Genomic DNA, 22,802 nt, shown 5'->3' with positions numbered 1-22,802 from the left:
TTTAAATTTATATAGTTGCCTGCAATGAATAATCCTTCTGATTAATCCTAGAGTTGGAGTTCACTACCACCACCATGGCACCTTTGGATACATGCAGCCCTCGCTTCATCGATTCAGGTAAGAGAACTATGGAGCATGTTGTTGTACTTGTAGGCTATATAGGCAATAGAAAGTTGCAACCCCCCCTCCCCTCAGCTGCCGACTACAAACACAAGGAGAGTACTAGTATGACAAGGGTACCACATGCCCATAAAACAGGCTGCTACTGAGATAAAACTGGCAGCAGTACAAAGCAAAACACCCCAAAAAAGATTTGAAGCATAGTAACTATATTTATTACCCTAACAGCAATATAAACCCACCCCTTCAACCATAAACTGCCCCACCCCTCTCCCCAAACAATTCCTCCTGTACCCAACCAATGTCCAAAATGTCAGAAAAAAGTCAAACTCAAGTCCAAACTGTACCAGTCTCAACTCGCATCACACCTACAACAAGTCCCACTCCACCCATCTGTCACGTTTCGGCATAGGTAGTGGTAAAAGACAAGTATGAGTGTCCGTATGAATGTTGCACTTATCCGGACTACATCTCCCAGAAGGCCAAGCGGCCATTCCCGTGACACAGGCATCGGAAGTGTACATAAGCACCTCCCTAACCCTTGACCGGTGCTTGTCAATCAAAGCTCCCGAGCATTCCCCTGATGCACAGCTGGTCTCCGCCTCACTGTTGACGAACGCTACTTCTCGTTTGGTGCGGCTGGACTTTTCCCTGAAGCGCGCTCCAAGAGTGGGCGTCACTTTACTTTGCCGCCAGCTATCCCCGAACGCACGGATCCGTGCGAAGGATCCGGAACCGCTGCCGCGCAGCTCTCGCGCTTCGCGCTGAAGCTCGCTGAAGCGCGCTGTGAACGCTGCTCCCTTCCCGGTCTACGGGTGTGAGTCCTTCGTGGTACTCCCCGAGAACCGGCAACGTCATCTCTCTTCACGAGCGACGGCTCGTCGGCGAGCCGCTTGAAAGGCTCAGATCCCGAGACCCGTTTTTCTTTCGTTTTTTTAACTACGCAGAGTGGCTGGACAAGGTGGCATTGTGCTTCTGTGAAGGCTCTTTCCCTGGGTTTGCCTTTCTGAACTACGGAGACCGTTCTTCAGGGACGCAGTGTCGGAGGACTCCGTGACAGCCATCCTTCAGCTAAGTACTTTCTTTCATTTGACATTTACAGCGATACTGACGTGCTGCAGAAAGCACAGCCAGGACAAGTGTCTATTGTAAGCATCTTGGTCTCTAAGGTGTCTACGTTCATCCCCAGTGATCAAGAGTCTATGACCTGGGTTGATTGCAGTTGCCTGTCCCGTAAGTGACCTGCCAAATGGTATACATATGTATATGTGTCATTACCCCTGCTTGCCAAATAAGTCTTTCTGTGTGACTGTGTTTTTTTCTCTACAGGGAACACGGGGTTAGATAGCAGGGGATCCCGACGTATACTGAGGGTCGCTTCATCAGTCCCATCCCGGAGCGTGGCTTCGTAGCTGCACCTTCTACTTCTTTCATTTGTCCCTTTTTTCCCTTTCCCCGGTGCGGAGTCGTTCCTTGAGGGGTGTTCACAACCTCGGGGGCGGTTCCGTGGTGGGGGACGGGGTTAACTGGCACCATCCATCGTTCCTGCTGCATCCGGAGTGACAGGTTAGTGGGTTACCTGTCTACAGTCTGACACCATCAAAACAAAGTTAAAACAGGAGCTGAAATGGGCACTATCAGCAGGCCAGGAACTTTTTGAGGTGTCCCTCCATTTTCATCTGCCTGGCTTTTCTCTTTTCCAGCCTCTGCATTATGTCAAGGACATTGCAGTCAGAAATTGAGGGGGGAAGCACACTGCGGCACTGATGTTGAGAGTCGGTGGTACGCATCCCATTTTACCTCCAGCTTCTGCTGCCAGTGGTGAGCTGTTTTATCCTGCACACTTGGATGATCACTGACAGCAAGAGTAGCTAGAAAGAAGACTTATAAACAATGCTCTGTGTAAATCACTTGCTTAAAATTATGCAGTGGGTGGCCCAGTTCCAGTACATTGCTGGTCCCCTAGTGTCATTCGATTTGATGTGATTAGACAGTCACAGCCATGACCCACACGTGCCTGACATAAATCTAAAGGCAAATGTCAGATGCGCTAACTGCCTGAAAGGAATTAAGGCAGAATATAAACACAGAACACCAGTGTAAAAAATAAAATGGTTATTTTCCTTTCTCTTCAAGGATTTCCAAGTAAAAAAAAATAAACGGACACTTTGTGTGGAAAAATAAAAATTCATTACCCCTCATTAATGAGTAAGGCATTATGCACTATGGAGTACAAGTATTCTTCCTCTTGTTGTGCTAAATTAATGGAGGCATGGTAGCTCAGCTAGTACCCTAGTCATACTCGTTACTAGTCATATTTTTCTACTCTCTGCAGTCTGCAGCTGGGGCAGCTTCAATAGACAATTCTTTTATTCCAATGGCCCTGCTCTTCTCCAAATTGCCTTTCAATTTTAACCTGACTACAAGGCAGATGAATATTGAGACACGTCATGTATCAATCATGTAGACATCCTGTCTGCCGAAAATAGACGATAGGAAAAGCAGTGCACTGCAGTACAGGGAAAGAATCAACAAACGGCATATAGATTGCATTTGGCATGTTCTTCACAGTAACCCTGGGCGAAGTTTGCGTGGTTGCGCTACACGGAATTCCGCAAAGCCGCAGAAAATCTCAGTGAGCTATGCGAATTTCTGCGAGCGCCTGGAGTTGCTTGTTCCACCCGTTTGCGATGCGTATTACGTGTTCGGGGATACTTTTCGCGTTCTCAGTGGGAAATATCGTGCAAACTTCACCACACGGTCGCCAATGGGAGCTACCATCTTGTTTTTTACTTTTTGCCATGGTTCTGGGATTGTTTTTCTATCTTCCCTATATCTTTTCAATCCTTCGCTTCCAGAAACTTTTTTGGGATTTATTATCTATCCCTTTCTATTCCTGATTGTATATTTTGCATTTTTTCCTACTCTTTTAGTGGTTTTACTATGTTTTTCACTCTATTTCTACTCCTTGCTTTTTTCATTTCTTTTATTTACTTTCTTAGTTCCTACCTTTTCTTTTCCGACCTCTGCTTGCCCAGAACCATGGCAAAGGGCCAGGGGAAGAAGAGTCAGAGGGCTTGCAGTGAGAGCTGCGACCGCCTTCCTTGCGGAAGGTGGTGCCCATATGGGGTGCAGGCACGGGCCTTATTTAGTGATGCAGAGGTAACCGCCCTGTTTTTTTTTATTCAGCGCCATCTCCCCTTAACCCTGGCAGCAGGCAGCTGGCCTGGGTCCAGGTACGGACTCCGGTAGCATCACCGGCGGTGGGCAAGGGTGCGCCCGGCAGTGTTTACCTGCTCTGGGTTCCGGCGCACCCATAAGCAATGGGCGCCCCGGTGGTCGGATATCCTGGACCGGGAGCATGACCTGCTGGACCTGCTAGGTGTTGAGGTCCCGGGGCTTGATGAGTAGCTATTTATTTATATTACTATTTTGTGTTCTTCTGTTCTGACTGTTATTTTTTGCGAATATTATTTTTTTCGCAAATAGCTAACATGTTGCTGCTGCAGTGCTTACATGCAGGTAAGGTAACCCATGTTTAAAAATGTTATATTATGTGATTATTACTTCCAGACAGGTGCTCGGTGCTACTAACTAATCGTTATACTTGTTTGCAACTTTGCGTTCACTTGGGCTGGTTATGTAAGAGAGGTTAGAGAATTTAAGTTAGGTAGGTATTTATTTTAATCCACCTAGGAAAGACTCCAGTCCTTTCCTTTGTCCTGTCAGGCTGTCCTGTCTCCTCCTGTCACTAAAACAGTGGTAGTAGTCAGTTAGTTAGTATTATTTGGTAATTTAGAGACCTGTGTCGTGACTCGTGAGTGACGTGTCCTCACTCATGCTCTCACATGACTTCAGTCCTACTCCTAGTAGAATTTTTTGTAGTTCTTATAGTGAGTGAATAATAGCAACCAACCAATTTGGTGTATGCTGCAATTATGCATTCGTCCATCTATGCATTAGGAAGAATAAATGCAGACTTAGTAATTGGCCCGTCAAAGGGGGTTGGTGGAGTTGAGACTGAGAATGTCTGAGAGATGATTAGGAATGAGATCTGAACTTAGAAGCAAAATGCAAATCTAATTTTTTTTAAATTCATTCATTTCAAAGTCAGGAATAGGAAGGGCTAGGTAATGTTTAGGATTCAGGAATCGGAATTGAACTGTGGAATAATAATGATCGGATGGTACTCAACTGCGATACATACTAGTCGACTACTACTAGTCGAATAAGGTGATCTGATTGATTTAGCACAGGTCAATGTTATTGCAATTGCCGTTTCCTGTCTAAAAATATTTGCAGAGCAAATATATTTATATTTTTACCACAAATCATTTTTTGTCTCTTTACATGATCAGCATCCAGGGGCAAGAAGAAGACTGTGGCAGCTGGCAGTGCGGTTGGTGCAGGAGCTGGAGGGGCCACCCAGGAACAGAAGGAAGCTGCCTCATGCACAGCCGCAGATGGCTCTGCTGCTGGCCCCAGTAAACCCTACTGGTGTTTATATTAATATTTCCCTAACTTTTACCGTTCTATTATTTCCATTTCCTAATTTAAATGTTTCCAAAATCCTCTTCAATCTATCTGCTTCTAAATTCTTGTTTTTGATCCACTGTTACCTACTACTAACTAAGTACTGCTACTAACATTGTTTCTTCTAGTGTCTGTTTTTATTTTTACATCAAATCGAACTGCTTCTGACTAACCTCTGCTCTGATTCTATTAGACAGTCTGTCTGTAGCTTGCTTTCTTCTGGGTTTCACTGGGCTTTCTCTCTCCCCTTATGTAGATTGCCTAGTAGTGATACTGTAAGACTCAGAGGACCCATTGGACCTAGCTTAGGCTACTACTAGTGCTAGTAAGGACTCCTTACTACTACTAGTAGCACTAATGTGCTGTGCAGTCTGCAGATTGCATGCCCAAGACAAGTAAGGTATATCCGCAGATTTGTGAATTGTGAGATGAGAAGGTCTAGTTTCTTTTACTGTCTCATCATGCTCAATCAGTAATGGTGGTCACTCACGTTGGACAGGAGCAGGACCCACCAAAGTGGTGTATTTTACTTTTTCTAATCCAGGCCTAGTACTTTTTTTAGTAGCAGCAATTGATGGTGAACACTGAACAACTGTTACTGTGCATCATGGCTGGAATGAAGTATATGAGATGAGTAGGAGGACGTCACCATTTTCCAAATAAGAGAGACCTCATGTCCGCCCAGTTGGCCACTCTTTCTTCTTTTCAAAATATGAGATGCACCATAGCTCTAATCACTGAGTCCAGTCCTATGGGTTGTCCTCTTTTTGAGAGGCTTTTCAAAAATTGCCACCAACAAAATGCCCAACCGTACAATATTTAGTTCTTTTTGATAGGACACACTGACTACTGTACTGGTATCCGAATTGTAGATAGTGATGTGTGTGGTGTATATGTATTATTAATTATGTATTTTCAATCTTGCTGATTATAAAAACTAAATAGGGAAGGCGTTTATGGCATCTAAAAAAATTGGATTTTTTTTTCCAGGCCTAAAGACCACCAGTGCCAGGGCCAGCGGTGAGGGCCACCATGCCACTCCAGAGGGAGCAGATGTGGCAGCCACAGGGGGTGAGCCAGCAGCAGTGGCGGGCGGTGGTAAGTCATATTCCTTACTTATTGAGAATGATGAATACACTTGCTGCAAGGGTATACACTCAGTACTAGTAGTACACTGCACTTCTGCTGACGCTAAGTTGTTGCTTGTGAGAACATGAACAGTTGAAGAAGAAACCCGGGCCTTTACTTAAACATTAGTATTAGCTACGGGGGTTGAGTAACTAATGGCATATTCTATCTTCAACTCAGCAAAGACAGTTTTATGACGAAGACAAACAGTCAGACGACATGCATGACTGGAAGAGCAGGATGCGTGGGTGAAGGAAGGGGCCCTGGGATGCATAGGTGGCGGAAGAAGATGATACGGATTGGAATAGGATGCATGAGTAGTTGAAGGATGGGTGAAAAGGTGAAAGAGAAAGCAGAAAGGATGCCTGTCTGGGTGGGTGAAACTGTATGGGTGAAAGGAATCCCCTGGGGGGTTTTGAGGGATCAAACTCTAAGGCAAGCAAGAACGCATGGCATGGGTGGTGGTTGGTTATATATCTAAAATGTATGTTGTTGTCAGTGAAAGGCGGTTTATGATGATAGCCATGTTTGGATGGATGGATGTCTGGATGTCTGGATGGGACAGTAGGTGAAAACAGAGTCAGATTGAATGAAGAAAATGTAAAAGAAAATTAAACCGTGCCAGAGTACCAAAGCCAAGGGTGAAGAATATTACAAATAAAATATTAATAATGCTATAAGAGCAATGCCCTGAATGTAAATGAAAAAACAGGACTTGGAAGAACAAGGACTGTTTTTTTGCAAAGTTTTTGATTCAAAGGTTTGAGGTTGTACTTGGTTTTCAGAATGGAATACTCCCTTGACTCACAGTAGTTTGCAAGTACAACATATATATTGTGCATGACTAAATATTTACCCTACCCATAATCGCTTCCCTCTCCCTCCCTGTGTCAGCCATGGGTGGCCTATTGGCTGCATGGTAATTGGTAACTAGTACTTACAAATCACTCAGTGTGTCATCATCATCACGTCATGTTGTGCCACCATTTCTCATCATCCATAAGCATGTGATGATCATTAACCATCGTCATGTGCCTTATCACATTAGTGCAGTCAGGGTGAAAGGGAAATTGTCTGAACATTTGCCATTGATTTAACGGAGTATGGCTGTAATGGAAATATATAATTGTGTAGTACAGCAGCCCCGCATGCAGAGAGTAGTAAAGTACATGAGTCTGCGAGACTAGTCTACGACACAAGTATGTCTGTCTAGGGCACAAGCTAACTGAGCTGGCATACCTACAAGATTAATTGTGCTAAACAAGAGAGAGAAAAAGAATACTTCTACTCTACTCCACTCTCAGTGCCTGAAAGTATAATCATCACATCCAAATCTTAGGGGCAGAGGAATTGAAGTGAGAAGGAGAGGAGGATACGACAGCTGCTAGTGCTACTGCTACTACTGTGCCACTATAATTTTTAAGTGTGGACTGTAATTTAATTTTGTGTTACTGTTTTGCTAAGGGTATTGATTATAACAATTCTTTTTTTCCTTTCTTGATATAGCTACTCCTTCCAAAACCACTAGGCAGGAGTTGGCGGCCAGGGCCCGGCAAAGGAAGCTGGAGGCCATCCGGGATAAATATCGATGGCTGGTTATCCTGGCGGAGGAGGAGGAGGTGGCAGCTTCTTCCTCCATTGCCCTGAGGCCCAGCCAGCCCTCCGTGCCTCCGCTGTCACGGTGGTCTGACAGCCGCCTGCCTCCCATCACCATTGGCAAAAACATCTACTGCTACACACCCCTGTTGTCCCTGCAGGAACTTTCGGCTCCGCGTGCTCTGCAGAGTGGTGCTCCTGGAGGCCCAGATGGAGGAGGTCCTAAAAAAAACTAGCCGGCACCCCTGCCGCTAGACATCAGACTCTCACATCATGACCTCAGTCTTCTTTGACTCTTGCCCCTTTTTTAATCTTTTTTTTTGGTGGGTGGGATGTTGGGACTAGTTGGGGAACCTTGGGGTTTACTTTTTTTTAAAACAAATAACTAGGACATGGACATTTTTGGATATTGGTTGGAGTTAGGGAGAGGGGTGAGTGAGGTGTTGTGGGTTTTTCTTATAGTTTATATTTGTTAGGGTATGATAATAAATAATTTATAGTTTTCCGATACATATGATATGATGCAAATCTTTTCTGGGGGGGTGGTTACTCTTTTACATGACCTTGCTTGTTTTTGTTTCCTCCTTTTGCTGCAGGGCCGCAGCTAGTTTTTGAAATCTGACAATAGTGTAAAACACAGACATATAGATAGATGCAGTACCCACACTTGTCCTACTACTGTCAGTCTCTCCTCCTAATCAATGCATTCTGCAACTAAAACCCCTTTGTGGTATGTACAGGGAAGGGTGTGGGTGTGTGAATTAATTTCCATAGGATATACATTATTGACTCCCCCACACATCTTCTCTTACCTGTGATTGATGTTTAGCCAAAGCAATGGCTGCATGGTGATGGTTTGGTTTCATAAGGTGCCATGGTGGGTGGTGGTAACAGTAGTAGACAGTTGCATTTGCAAACAAATAAAATGGGACAAGTCAGTCACCTGAGTGAGAATAGGGAACGAGTGGTAGAAGTACAGTAAGTAGTAAGTACACAAGAAGAATACTGCCAAACAAGAAGAAAGTGATTATGAATGATATTGATATTATTAATGCTAAAGTAAAATAAAACATTATGGTGGCAGGGATAGCCTAGTACAAGTTACAACAAACTGAAGTAGTCGACTCGACCTATGAAGTGGACAAGCGTAACCTTTAGTGCTGGAAGGATGAAATGAAATCCAGGACAGCAATTAATAATTAATAATGAGTTAGTAATATAATTATGTTCCTCTGGAAAAAAAAAGACAATAGCGAATACTACTAAACAGTGGTGGGCACTGGGCAATCTAATCTGTTGCCAGTGTGGCCGACGATATATATATATATATATATATATATATATATATATATATATATATATATATATATATATATATATATATATATATATATATATATATATATATATATATATATATATATATATATATATATATGTGTGTATATATATATATATATAATTAGAGCAGAATTAGAAGAGCCTCGACCTGCCTTGAATTAGTGTTGCTTACTTGTTTGAACCACATCCGCCCCAGCAAGTGTGTGATCAATTATTGGTGTAAATTTAATTTAGTCACACCTCAATAAATCTCGCAGCCTGGGAAAAGAGGGTTAGGGTTTGATGAATGGTTGGTAAGGGGTATTTGAGGGAAAGGTTTGACAAAGACAAACACTGCACGCGGACAACACACAATCTTGGCAGACAACCATCATATTCATAAATCTGTGGAAGGATAAAAAGGAAACGCATGCATAATGTGGGTAATGATAAGTAGTACTACTACTACTACTACTAAGTAGACTAGTAGATACAGGACAGCAGTATATTAGTAATTATTATTATGTAATTGCATTGTCTGTTTGCCCTCAGAGAGACCCAAATTACATACATTTTATTTGTGTTATGTTGCACTGGGCTTCCTTTTAAAGCTAGCAAAGATAATTAAAAAATAGCTGTAGGGATATAAGCAAAGACTAAGAACAAACCAAATAAACAACGACACACAGTCGTAATGATTGAAGAGAAAACATAAATCAAATTAATTAAAAGATGATGAATAATACTAAGTTACTGTATTATCCTGGTCAAATTATGAAGTTGCATCTCGTTATTCCTCTTGGTCTACTCCCTCCCATGGATGCTCCGTCCATCAATCTTGGGTGCCCCACTGCCTGCCTGCCGGATGCGGATTGGTAAGGTAAGTCTGAGTTGTTTTTCGCACTATAGCACAGGGTAAAGGCCGGCCTGTAAGTGTAGATGGAAAACCCAAAGGGATATTGAAAAATCAAGGAGAAAAAAATGCATACATTACGGAGCAGTGCAACAAGACCAGTTTCAGAGGCGGCATGGCTACATCATGTCTACTCTTTTTCCAGCATTAACCACGCTACAACAACAACAGGACAGAGCATGCCCACGGCACCCACCAAAACTCCAGTTAGCTTAGCTTTTGACTGAGCCAGACAGAGCACGCATATACAGCAACATAGCATTTTCCAAATTAAGTAACTAAATCAAGGCACCGCTGTCAATCATACCACTTCACTACACTGACTCGACTCCACCGCTAAACAGTCACAGACATGTAGGTCTGCTGTGGTTGTTGTTTATTGACTTGCTTACCTTAATGCCACTTCATGAAACACCCCGAGTTATTCCATCATTCATCTCCGATCCTACTGACTGACTGCGAAGAGTATAGAGTATGTGGTGATCATCGTCATCATAGTGTCCAACTCAGTCTGTTGTGTTGTACCGAGTGAGTCCAGATTCCGTATTCAAAAATGCAATGGATCGGGCTGCAGTAGAAGTACAATTATTGTTAAACAACAAGAAGGGAATATTGACCTGAATTACTTTGTTTTAGTGTGTTGACTAAATATTAGTGCACTTCATGCACAACAACAACAACAACACAAACATACCAATAACTCAGAGTCAGCGTCCAATGCATGCCATCAGATTCATCGTTACCTGTTCTCATCTTAAGGGGCAGTCCCTCTCGTTCGGAAAGGAGGATAGCTATAATCATGTTCTTTTAAAGGGACTTGAAGAGGCAGGCACACATTTCTTGTACTATTCTCCATCCAATGTATGGCTTGAGGGAAATGGATTTACGGCGAGTCAGGATGTATGGAGCAGGACTCGGAGTAGTAGACTTCTTTAATAAATGCACACAGTTGCAACTCCAATACGGCAATAAAAAAACAAGACGGTGGTGATGGATTTGTTCTGATTCGAACCAGAAAAACAGAGACACACTCAAATAATAAAAGTAAGTAAGGAAGAAAGAAAGTAGCAAGTTCAAAGCCAAGTTGTCAGTGAAGTAGAGCTCATCATCAAACTCCGGTGGTTCACCCAGAAGTAGTTCATCTACCACACAACTTTCATCACCTAGGTCACTGTCCTCATGTTCCTGCTGTGCTTCAGGTATGGTATAATCGGGTGGTATAAAGTGCTGATTCATTTTGATCATGGTTAACCTCTCCATGTTTTGGAGTGAGAGACTGGTCCTTTTCACTGTTACAATGGCACCAGCAGCACTGAAAATACGCTCAGAAGAGACACTTGCGGCAGGGCAAGCCAGATAGTTTATTGCCAGCCTGCTGAGCACTGGTCAATGGCAACTTTTCCCATACCAATACAGCAATGGGTTTTGATCAATGTAGACCTCTGTTGGGTCATCCAGATAGGCCTGGACCATCCGCTCAATGCTCAGGGGTGCTCCGCTTTGCCCAGCCTCTTTTTCCTTTGCGTCAGCACTGGAGCTAACACGCCCTTGTGCCGATTTTACTGGGGCTTGTGATGATCCTGTTCATGCTGTTGTTGATGTTGGTGATTTTGACTGTTGTGAGCCAAACGGACTGCCCTCAGGCTCTGAAGTTGAACTTGACGCAGGCTGCCCTGCAGTACTTGTGGGCTGGAGTAGCGGGCCGCTAATTTCCAGCCGGTCTTTTTCAAAGTCACTGGCTGCTGCAGCTATCCAAGTTTTGTAATTGGCAACATCCACTTGTGAAAAAGGAATTAATGTGTTAGTGTTCAGTACTGAGTTTTGTACCGTGGATCCAGAATTTTGGCAGAAATGTAACGGTTGGATGACACAATCTTAGTTTGCACCCTTGTATTTTCAGCTAAGCGAAGGGATAAGCTCTCCAGCAACTCATAAGCTGCTTTTTTTTCCTCCTCACCTACATACATTGCAGACACCCCCTTCAGCTGTTCCTGCAGCATGTGCAACAATGGAATAGCTTGGCCCATAGTACAGTCCTCCTAGCTGACTTCACGTGTGAAGAGCTCGAAAGGAAGTAGCATCCCTGTCAGGCATTTAACTAGGCACCATTGGTCCATCTCAATGGTCATGCCTTTCACAGTAACATCCCCTAGTCTTCGCATGACATATTCATTGATTGGTCTGTACTGCTCAAACAGATGTTCAAGCATGTAATAAGCGGAGTTCCAACATGTTGGCACCTCCTGGATGAGTGCTTTAACTGGCACTCTATGCTCACGTTGAATGATCCTTAGCTGCTTCTGGGCTTTAAAAGAATGGCTGAAATGTGTGCATATTCTTTTGCAGGTGGTCAGTAAGTTGCTGACTTAGTATTCATTTTTCAGAAAGTCTTGAACAATGATTTTAATGCAGTGTGCCAAACACAGGACCCTGAAATAGCCACCATTGCCCATGACCTTAACTATCTTACTGCCATTATCCGTGGCAACAAAACTAATGTGAAGTCCTCTTGGATGCAGCCATTCAAAGACCTTGCTGGTAAACTCTTCCAAAATGTTTGCAGCAGTAGGAGATTTCTCCATGGCGAACACGGCTACAGTTGCATGTTTCCGAGTGGCATTACAAATCTCAGCAGTGTCAACACCTGCAGATATCTTTTCTCTAACCTCCACAAAAGAGATCCAGTGTGCAGAGATGCACATGTAATCAGTGGCTTGGCAACTGGCCCACACGTCTGTTGTCATGTGGCTACTCTGAACAGCACTCTGCCGTAAAGCTAGTCAAAGCAAGTCCAGCACGTTGTGATGTAGTGCTGGATCAGCAACTCTGGCAAAATAGGACCGGCTGGGAACCTTCCATTATGGGCAGATGGCTGTCATAAATTCAAGAAAACCCACCCCTTCCACAAAAGAAAAATGGAGAAGGTCCAACGCTAACAATTTAGCCAGCTTCGCATTGTACAAATGTGCCGTTGGGTGATTGCGTTCGTACTGCCCTTCCTACCTAAACCTGCTGAGAATGGTAGGCTGGATTTTTTCCACTCATGGAAGTGACTTCTTGACGCCAGATGTTGTTAGGCTCAACGCCTCACTTTTTTTTGTTGCAGTACTCTGTTGCCTTGGTGTCTCACTCTCAGCCTGACTCTTACTCTTGTGCCACTGAGATGTTGCTGAGGATGTGGGCAGAACCACTGCGCTGCTGGGGACTGGGCTACTCTGTGTTCGACAGAAAATGTCTCCCTGTTCTCCTCCTTAATTCTAACCGAAAAGAAGTCCCTAACTAGGGAGGTGAACTTTCTGGAGCTGCTGAAGGTGCCACTTGCACTGCCAGATGAACTGGAGGGTGGGAGTGGAATTTGACTCTGTGCACTACCACTACCTACTTCTACTGAGGTGGTTGTGCTGGATGTAGGTCGCTGCCGGGCCTTTGCAAATGCAAATATGGAAGCTGGAGGTGGTGTTAGTGTTACCTGTGTTGGTGATATCCGTGCTACATCCCTCACAGCAATTTGGGATGGGGTAATGTCGGTCTCCACTGGGACAGGACTGATGTCCATGATGACTGGCTAGTCATCAACCTCCTCTGAGTCTTCTACATCTACCTATATAACTCTGAGGCTTTCTGGAACTTTCCTTTACCCTAGCCTTGTCTCGTGGCGTCTCTCACTCTTAGACTGAGTTGGTGGCTTCCAAGTGGCATCTAGATCATCAGAAGGGGGCTTGCAGAAGAACTTGATGGACTAACCCCCCTTTTTCTTGCTGGGGATCTGGAAGACAATGGATCTTCTGAAAGAGTGGCTTGCTCTTCTTCTTCTGCAGGAAGCTCGATTTCCTGAACTGCCCCTACTTCGGGAGGAACAACTTCTATTGTGGGCGGTGGCTGTGGCTGTTGTTATCCACTTACCTGAGTTTCCTGCATTGATTGGGTACTACTTTGCGATAACGATAAGTCAATTTCAACATCGCTGCTTGTTGGCGTTGTCGTGATGAGACTGGCTGCCTCTGCAACAGAAATGGGCTTGGGCCTAGGTTGGTGAGGTGGGTCCACTGATGCGGGGGTGCTGCTCTCTGCTTGATCCCCAGACACTGCTGCTGCAGGCACAATTTCTGGTTTCCCAAAAAAGATCTTGGTAAGTGGCACTTTCTTCTTCTTTTCACTGGCAACTTTCTTGGTACTGGAGGACCTGGTACCTTTTTTGGGGCCATCTTCTTCAGATGTCAGCAGCATGCAGTGGCACAAGTTGAAGAGACATCTGTGGTCACATGTCACGTGACGTCATGTGCAGCAGGACTTCTGTCTGGCAGTACAATGGGTTATGACGCCTCCTCCTCTTTTGTGCACCTAAATGCAAAGAAGCAAGAAGAACATCGGTGAAACATGGCATTTATTGTTGTGGCTCAATTTACTACTGCAAAAACAAAATATAATATATAACTTAGTGTGTGGTCGCATTTGTTAGTGTTATTATTAATATTAATAAATAAACAGTGTAGCCATTTATGAGACTTTGACAACAAGGGCTTTCATGGTGCACTGTGTACACTCAGAAAGCATAGGAAAGAAGAAGAACAAAAACAAAAATACAAATGTAATGAAACCTGTTTGGCATTGTGATTTGTGAATGTGATTGTGCATCACGTGGGATGCAGCATCATTCAAGAAGCTGCAGCTGGCAATGGGGATGGAAAAAGTAAGCAAAGAGGAACAAAGGAAAGACATGCAGGCCTACGGCAAAAACAGCACACTATCTAACTACCACCACAAAATAGCCAACAACCACAAGGTCACTCACACAACAACAAGCAGGAGGCCTGTAAAAAAATGAACTCAAGATGGCCTATATGGCCATACAAGGGAGGCATGCTAAACAACACAGCTTTAATGCAACAATGCAAAAAAGAAAAACCACAGGGCTAAAAAAGGTTTGCATGTTACACAACAACCACACCACACACATCCAACAAAGGAATTTATTTAACATACCTCAAAAAAACATTTTTAATTCAATCCAATGCCATCCATGCCCTAAATGTTGTTTAAATTCAACAGACACCACAGAAACAGATGTTTCATGCACACATGTGTAGCTCTGGGCCTAATGGCTGAAAAAGGCCTATTGGCTGGTGAGTTAAATAAATGTTGCAAAAGTTGGAGAAAATGCAGTGAACATTGCAACATGTTTCCTTTATAAAAGAAAACTAGAAGAAAAATTACATACAAAGAAACAACTAGGCCCCTACAGAAACTACAGGCCACTCAACACAATACATTGAAAAAACCCAATGAAAAGTACAAACAAATGTAGGTGCAATGCCCCAATCAAACAAACAGCACCAATTTTCCAACTTACTTGTGAAATCTCAAATCCAAAAGTCCTCAAATCCAATGATATATGATGCAGCAGACAAAAAAAGGGATCCTACCAGCTTCAAATCCAAATGAAAAGTGAACAGGAGATGGACAAAGCACTGGGAGGAGCCTGCTGGACAAGACCAGGAAGTTGGAGACAGTGGGGCACTTCCTTCCTCTTCTAAAAGAAGTAAAAAAAGAAAAAGGACTCTTTGCGCAAAAAATTACAGCCAAATGTCAATCTGAGGAGTTTTTTTCATCCAAATCATCATTTCCAGAAGGTTTTATGCTGCTCGAGAGATATTCTTCTCCAGCTTGCAAACTCTGCGTGTTCGGCATCGCGTCCTTCACAAAACTTCCACCGGAAGTCCGATGGCACGTCCAAATGATGTGTTCACGATCGCAGACTCTCGCGGGACCACGCGGCCGGCTACCAAATCTCGTGGCGCATGCGAACGGATAGGAAATCTCATCGGTGAACGCAGGCATCCTGGTAAGTCGCTCCCGCGTGCACAAAAACGGACAAAAATGCATTTTGAACGCGTGAGCAAAATAAAACCTCCACTCCGTTGCGGAGCGCTGAGTTTTTGGTAAATCTGCGTTCTAGGCCGATGTAACCAAAAATCTGCAAACTCCGTGAGCAGAGCGGATTTTTCTGCCCAGGGTTACTTCACAGACTATCCCATCTGCAGTAATCAAGACAGTCACTTAGTCCCTCGTTACTCCCTGTCCTCACCCTCCACCCCACTTTATAATTTATTTTTCGAACAAATACATTTGCTTGGCAGTAAGGAAAAGGAAAGTACATTTAAATTACTCTACTGCAGGGTAAATTAGAGGGATTGGGCCGAGTAAATAGACGTTTTACTGACCATCATCATGTACGCAAGCTTTGACTTCTGAGACAGTGGTTGACAATCTTGAAAGGGAAGAACTTGAACAGGAGTAAATCCATTATGGAAGCCATGAAATATATCACTTGGCAAGAAAAATGTGGCGCATGCAAGGAATGGATTTTACAAATGTTTGGTGAGGCTTCGGGGACAGAACTTGGGAAAGAATAAAGGAGTGAAGTACTGGTAGGAAGTGACTGAGTGGGCACTAGGAGGGTAGAGAAACACCCTTAGTTCTTTTTTGCATTGCCATGCATTGAAAACTTTGTAAGTGCCACATTAACTCAAGCAGACGCACATTGCACAGCCAAAACTGTAGTGACAAATTGAACCTTGCAGTAATTAGTTCATCATGAGTGGGAGGGACGTGATGATTAATGATTTGTGGGATACAACAAATATATGCAGCGCTTAAAAAAATACTGGTGGTCAATTGGGTAAACAGAAATACCACCCCAAGCCTTTCAATCAAAGCTTTGATAAAACCATTCTAAGCAAGTGAAGTAGGTGGGCAATCTCCCATCCAGATTGAAGAGCTGCCTTATTTCTTCATCCAAGCAGTTATCCATTCATCATTTCATTGTTCTAGTATTCCTCAACCTCGGCTTCAATACACACCATTAAAACTTTTCATACATTATCTCATTCAGTCTTTCGCCATTGAAAACCATTCACCCACATATATCCATACATCCAAACATTCCTCTCAATGCACCTTTCACCAACATGTATTTTCCAATCTACGCATCCTTTCATACATTCACCCATCCTGCTTTAACCCACCCGAGCATTCCTTTCACCGGCTCAGGCAGGCATTCTTTCACATGTACCCTTTCACCCACCCACCCAGGCAGGCATTCTTTCATGGCGTATATCCTTTCATACATCCTTCACCCACCGATGCATCATATCACCCACCTTTATGCATCCTTTCACCCACATATTCACCCACGCATCGTTACTTTCACTCATGTTACATTCCACCCATCATTTCTCCTTCCATCCTTTTTTCACCTTTCTATCAACCCATTGTTGTTAAACTTCATTTATTATCAACCTTTGTCTACTGAGTTCCGTATTGAAGAGGCCATTAACTACTCAGCTCCTGCTGTACCTGCTAAAGTGGGGTGTTCATGAGTCAACACCCTTGCAGTGAGTATATGTTACCAAGTGTCAATCAGCAAGCAATGTGACTTACCACCGCCCGTCCCTGCCACCGCAGGGACCCCCTTTATCTGCCCCTGCTGCATCCATACCACTGGCATGCTCGCTGCCAGCTCTGGCACTGGTGTTCAGTGGGGCTAGAAAAAGCATTACACATTTGATTAAATGCCAGATACTCCTCTACCATCATTTATTTTTTGTCAAAATTCAACCACAAAACATAACTACAGTCCAGTTACAGAATCTTTTCAAAATATCACGTTGGGCATTTTGTTGGCTGGCAATGTTTGAAAAGCAAGGTAGTCAAGCCAATCAAAACTGTGATGAATCCTAGTCAATGAAGTGCAATGAAGGGGTACAATAAGTGATCAATGAAGGGCATATGCTCTTGGTTTGCAAATGCAATAGGGCCATCCTCATACTTTGAGCCATGCTGCATCGTCATCAGCTGCTGGTATACTATAATAAATACTACATACATGCAAAACATTGGGGGGCCTATCATGACCATGGCCACTCTCTTGCTTTATTGTTTGAGCATGAGCAAGAAAAAGAAAGCCTTCTCAACAAATATGCGTACAATACCTTACTTTGGCATGCAATCTTCAAAGTAGAGTAGCAGTACTTGACCTAAAATGAGTTCTCTGAGTCTTAGAGTACCATCAGTGAGTCCTCAAGATATATAAGGCGAGAGGGAAAGCTTAATGGCAAAGCAGACGAAAGGAAGCTGCAGAACATACAGACTAGTACAGATTACATTTTTATGTCAAGTACAGTAACTTGAACTATAGGAAATAAGTGAATAGGATAATGCAGGGATAAGAAGAATTTAGGGAACAAACAAATAGAATGAAGAGTAGTTGGGAAAAAATTAGGAGACAGGCACAGCAATAAGGAAAAATAATTCTAAATGTGGAGCGGCAAAAGTTAGGGAAATAATAATATTAACAACTGGACAACTTACTCAGGTCAGGAGAGCCATCTACTGAGGCACTTGTGGTTGCAGTGGCACCGTCAGCTCCCTCGCCCACTTCACTGGATCCCCCAGGCCCATCCCTCTTCCAACCCCTGGATGCTAATGTGAGAAATAAATTAAATAAGATTAGTGGTACAGTTAATAATAATCTCCACAAAAAATATTTTGGCAGGGAAAGGCAAGCACTGTCACATTAAACTTTTATAAATCAGATTTCTTATAGTACTACTAGCATCGTGGACCTATTCCTAATTTCATAAACATAACCCGATTCCAAACTTCTTAAACTACATTTTGGAACCACTAATAAATTGCAACAAATTATTTTTGCTTCACATCTCATCTCATTCTAAATGTCTCAGTTTCAACTAGGCCTAGTCTCAACTCTATTTGACAGGCCAACTTTCTGCATTTTTTCCAATATATAGATTCATGCATTCTACACATCACTGAGTAATTGCTTGGGGTTGGAACTGTACGAGCTACAAAAAATAAAGGCACAGAGAAGTGTGAGAAAGCGCTAACTCACTAATACTAATAACTACCACTATCTTAGTGACAAGACAGAGGAGTCTCTGTATGACTCCTTAAATAAACAGCCCAAGCGAGCACCAACAACGAGTAGGATTAGGTGGTACCGCTGAGCACCTGTCAACTCTATGATAACATAATATTTGTAACATAAACTTAGCTTTCCTGAGTGTGAGCAGCATAAATAGAACACGACAAATAAATAATTATTACTCAGTGAGCCCTGCAACGTCCACACCTAGCAGATCGAGCAGGTCCCTGTCCCTATCCAGAATGTCAGCCCACTGGTCCGTAAGCTGATGTTGGGTGTGCTGGACCCCAGAGCAGCGGCGCATAGCCAGGTGCACTGTCTCCCAATGCTGCCAATGCTTCCGGAGGACATACCTGCTGCCAGGCATGCCACCTGCTGCCAGTGTGGAGGGGAGGTGGCGCTGCACATAAAAAAAACTAGTGTAGCCACCTGGGGAGGTGGCGCTGCACATAAAAAAAACTAGTGTAGCCACCTCCACCTCTGGAAAGATCATACGGGGGTGTACCCTTTTACGGTGCCACCGATTACAAGGTAGGTGGCTGGTGGTGCTGGTTCGGGGGGGATGGCACTGCGGCTCTCCTGCTCTGCCATGGCACTGGGAGCGGGGAAGAGAAGAAAGTAGAAACAGGTAGGAAAAAGAAGGAAGACTGTAAATAAGAAAGCAAAGTGAAAAATAAAAAACTACAAAAGTCACGTAAAAGCACATTAAAAAATGTTAAAAACATAAAATTCAAAAGCCCAAAGACACAGGGTAATATATTAGATAAAAATGAGGTGTAGATACATTTCAAAAGGGTAGGATTAGATACATTAAGAAGGATTCAAAAAGTGGGCCCCAGCACCATTAACAGAACAAAAACAAGATGGAAACTGCCATGCAAATTGCGCGGTGCTGTTTGCATGTGATTTCTGGCTTGAAAACGCATGCAAACAGGTGGAGTGAACAACTCCGCCCACTCACGGAACTCTGCCTAGCGCTGCAGAGTTTTTTGGGCCCTCGCGGAGTTCCGCGTATAGCGATTACTCAAACTCTGTCGGGGCATGTAATTTATGCATTTTGCCGCTGGCAAACAAAATTAGAAAAAAACAGGACATTATCCCTTTTGAATATAATGGATGGGTGAAAAAAGTTGCACTCTATGCAGATGACCTGATGATCTACACACAAGACCATGATGATTTTCCTTCAGGGATATTACACAATTTGAATAATCTTGGGCAAGTCCCCTGTTATCTGATTAGCCAACAAAAAACTAAAATAATGGCATGGAATACCCACTGTGGTAGTTTGTTGGCTAAAGAGGAGATACAATATTTAGGGGTACAGATAATACAGGATTTGGACAAAACGGCACAGGTCAACTTAAAAAAATAATGACAGAAACAAGAAATATATTGAGATCGTGGGGTTGTCTCCCCCTTTCAACTATAGAAAGGCAAAATATAATAAAAAGGGCGATACTTCCAAAATTCACTTTCCTTTTTAATACAATTCCATCAGTATTCAAACAAAAATGGCTTATGAAGCTATAGGGGGAGATAAGCAGTTTTATATTGTTGTCTAAAGGGCTGAGAATTGCTTGGAAGAAGCTCTGAAGGAGTAAAAAGGAAAGAGGTATAGCAGGGCCAGATTTCCAGGGTGGTGATCACTTTCTTTATAAATTTGGCCACCCGAAATTCTTCAAAAAGATCAGATTGAAGATTCTGGTTGCCGACTGCAAGCTCTGTTTTCAGGTTAGGAGGATAATGGGGATACACTATTTTAGTGACTTGGCACCAAAATGGAATTCACCTGGAACCCCGGAATGTTTAGTAATACCTTTAATAGATGCAGGGATGAGCAAGTGTGGTCAAGTATTTTCAACTGTCCAGCTGGGCGCATGGACTGGGTAAAGACAGAAAAGGAAAAAGGGAGTCAGAAGAAGAACTACAAGGGAGCTCCCTTCAGAGAAAATGAGTTGCTAAATATTACTGGATGCTAGTGCAAGGTGGAGTGGGAGCCTTTACCAGATTAAGCTTGAAAGAGGGACCTGCCGATGCTGTAGTTAACACACCTATGGCAAGTATCCATGTCTACTTTATGGACTTCAGTAGAATCTGCATTTATCAGAAAAAATCATTTATTCACAGTACATATGGCGTATTGGACGCCGAAGAAATGATCAAGCATAGACCAAGTTCAGAAGTATTGTCCTAAATGCGGAATGAAGAAGAAAGATGACGTCCATATGTTTCAGCAGTGTCCCAGGATCCAGGAGTTTTGGCAGGTAGTGGGTAAGGCTCTATGGGCGATAATAGGGAAGGATTTGAAGATACGCCTTGCACTGGTGGTCTTTAGCACTGTTGAAGGTGATGGGTGTTTGATTAAGCTGCAGAAAAAGCAATCATCGCTATTATTTTTATAAATTCTGCTGGCACAAAGAGAGAACTGTCTAAAATTGGTATCTTCTTTGCCTCTGGCTTTCACAGATTGGATAGTCTTGACTCAGCAAGTTAACAGGCTAAACCACGGTTGTTGTTCTAACAACGAGTAGAGACATTGAAAGATTGGGAACGCTGATGTAGGGAAAGGCCTAGAGACCTTTGGGCTCCTTGAGAGTTGTAAAATCTAAAAGTCCAATGATTGCGAGGTAAAACAAATATTACCAACAAAAGGAGAATTACCAGGGCCATCACCAACCTCCTTTGGATGGTTGCTCAAGGATATGTACCAGGAACTAAGGAATTACAGTTTCTTCTCTGGAAAGTTTCTCGTTTTTCAGAACTGAGCTCCAGCCTTTTACAGCAACTGAGGCCTAAAAAAAATACATAATTTGCTTTTTTTAAAACCTTTAAATTCACTGAAAAAAGCAAAGGTTAATGTAAATTTACAGTTAGGTGTGATAAAAGATCTAGAGGAGGATGGAGGATTGTGCCTTCTCAATTTGTATGTATTTAGGCGGAATGATTTCCAATCGTTTTTTGGTGATTTACAAATGCGTAGTATTTATTTATATTCTCATACATAGAACAAAAACAAAGCAAAGAGACAGCCGACAGGTATTTCCCCCATATGGCCTATCAGCTGAGGGCTTTTTCAAGGCTGATAGGGTGTAGATATAAAAGAAAAGGGTTTGTTGAGATTAGAGGGGCAGTGGCATTTCAAATATGAGAAAGTGGTTTGAATATGGGGAATAGTAGTTAGGGAAGAGTGACATGGAAATAGGGTTTTAGGAAAGGTGGAAAGAAATTTGAACTCCCCCTAAAGAGAAGTTCTTGAAACTCAGATTAGTTTCAATATCCAAACAGCTTCAGCATACAGTTGCAGTAGCAATCAGAAAAAATAAAGCCTCAATAGGGAAAAGATGAGTAGCAGGTGCAGTGGTAGCTATAACAGTCAGGGAAAATGAGCAATAAAAAAATGGTTGAATTGCTTCGAGAGAGACTCTGGGTCTGGTGGCATCTAAGTAAAGGCTCTGAGCTCTCCTGCTCTGAAACTAACTGGAAACACGCACAGTTAGACTTGGCATCCTTGGTGTGGTTTCCCTGACATTTTGGCTCTACCTCCTGTATTTTTGATTGTGTGCTGGATTTCTTTTTTTTCCTGGCTTAGATGCTTTGGGAACTTTGCCACTGCTGATCAGTGTCAAAGTGCAATTGCTCTGTTATTTATATTGAAAAGGAATAGTGGAGGGATAAAAGTGGGAAGGGTCTAGAAAGATTTTGTATTTTTTGAGGAGTTCAAAGCAGTAGGATGGGGGTTGGGATGAGTAAAGGGGATGGAGGGGGGAGAGTCAGAGAGAAGGCTTTAGAAAGGCTAGTTTGGGAGATCTGAATAGTAAAACATGTATAAGCTGATGCAAGGAGGGGTAGAGGAGAGAAGAGGGAAGGGTGATTTTATGGATCATAGTAGTGGTATGGGGCTTGGGATGAATGAGAGAGTGGAGGTAGAGGATATCTTGATAGAGGTATTGGGAGAGAAATACGGTAGTGGGTTGGAAAGAGTAGTAGAATGAGGTTTGAGATGAGTTAGAGAGTTGAGGTAGAGGATAAATTGAGAGTGGTATAGAGTGAAAATTATGGTAGTGCAATGGAGAGAGTAGTAGAATGAGATTTGAGATGAGTTAGAGTGGATATGCTGAATTTGAAGCAAAGTAATACATATAAAGATACTTAAATACACGGAAGGTCTATCATAAGTGGATTGGAAGGTATATATGCATAAGGAAGGTAATATATGTAGATTAAAGTTGCATTTAATAAACTCAG

At 43.0% G+C, this 22,802-nt stretch overlaps 1 long non-coding RNA gene across 1 annotated transcript in view; it reads right to left on the bottom strand.

Annotated features, from left to right (window-relative positions):
- The window catches only part of LOC146857280 (uncharacterized), a 233,462-nt gene that overhangs the window by 94,108 nt on the left and 116,552 nt on the right, over positions 1-22,802 (bottom strand). Inside the window, exons 3-5 of the long non-coding RNA XR_014979562.1 lie at positions 21,235-21,349; positions 17,981-18,091; positions 17,051-17,153 (exon numbers count right to left, since the gene is read on the bottom strand). This is a non-coding gene — a long non-coding RNA (uncharacterized LOC146857280). The remainder of the gene's footprint in view (positions 1-17,050; positions 17,154-17,980; positions 18,092-21,234; positions 21,350-22,802) is intronic.

Source organism: Triturus cristatus, chromosome 3_2, assembly GCF_964204655.1.
Source record: "Triturus cristatus chromosome 3_2, aTriCri1.1, whole genome shotgun sequence".
NCBI lineage: Eukaryota > Metazoa > Chordata > Amphibia > Caudata > Salamandridae > Triturus > Triturus cristatus.
The sequence above is the reverse complement of the archived record's forward strand: the minus strand, read 5'-3'. Positions and strand labels throughout refer to the sequence as shown.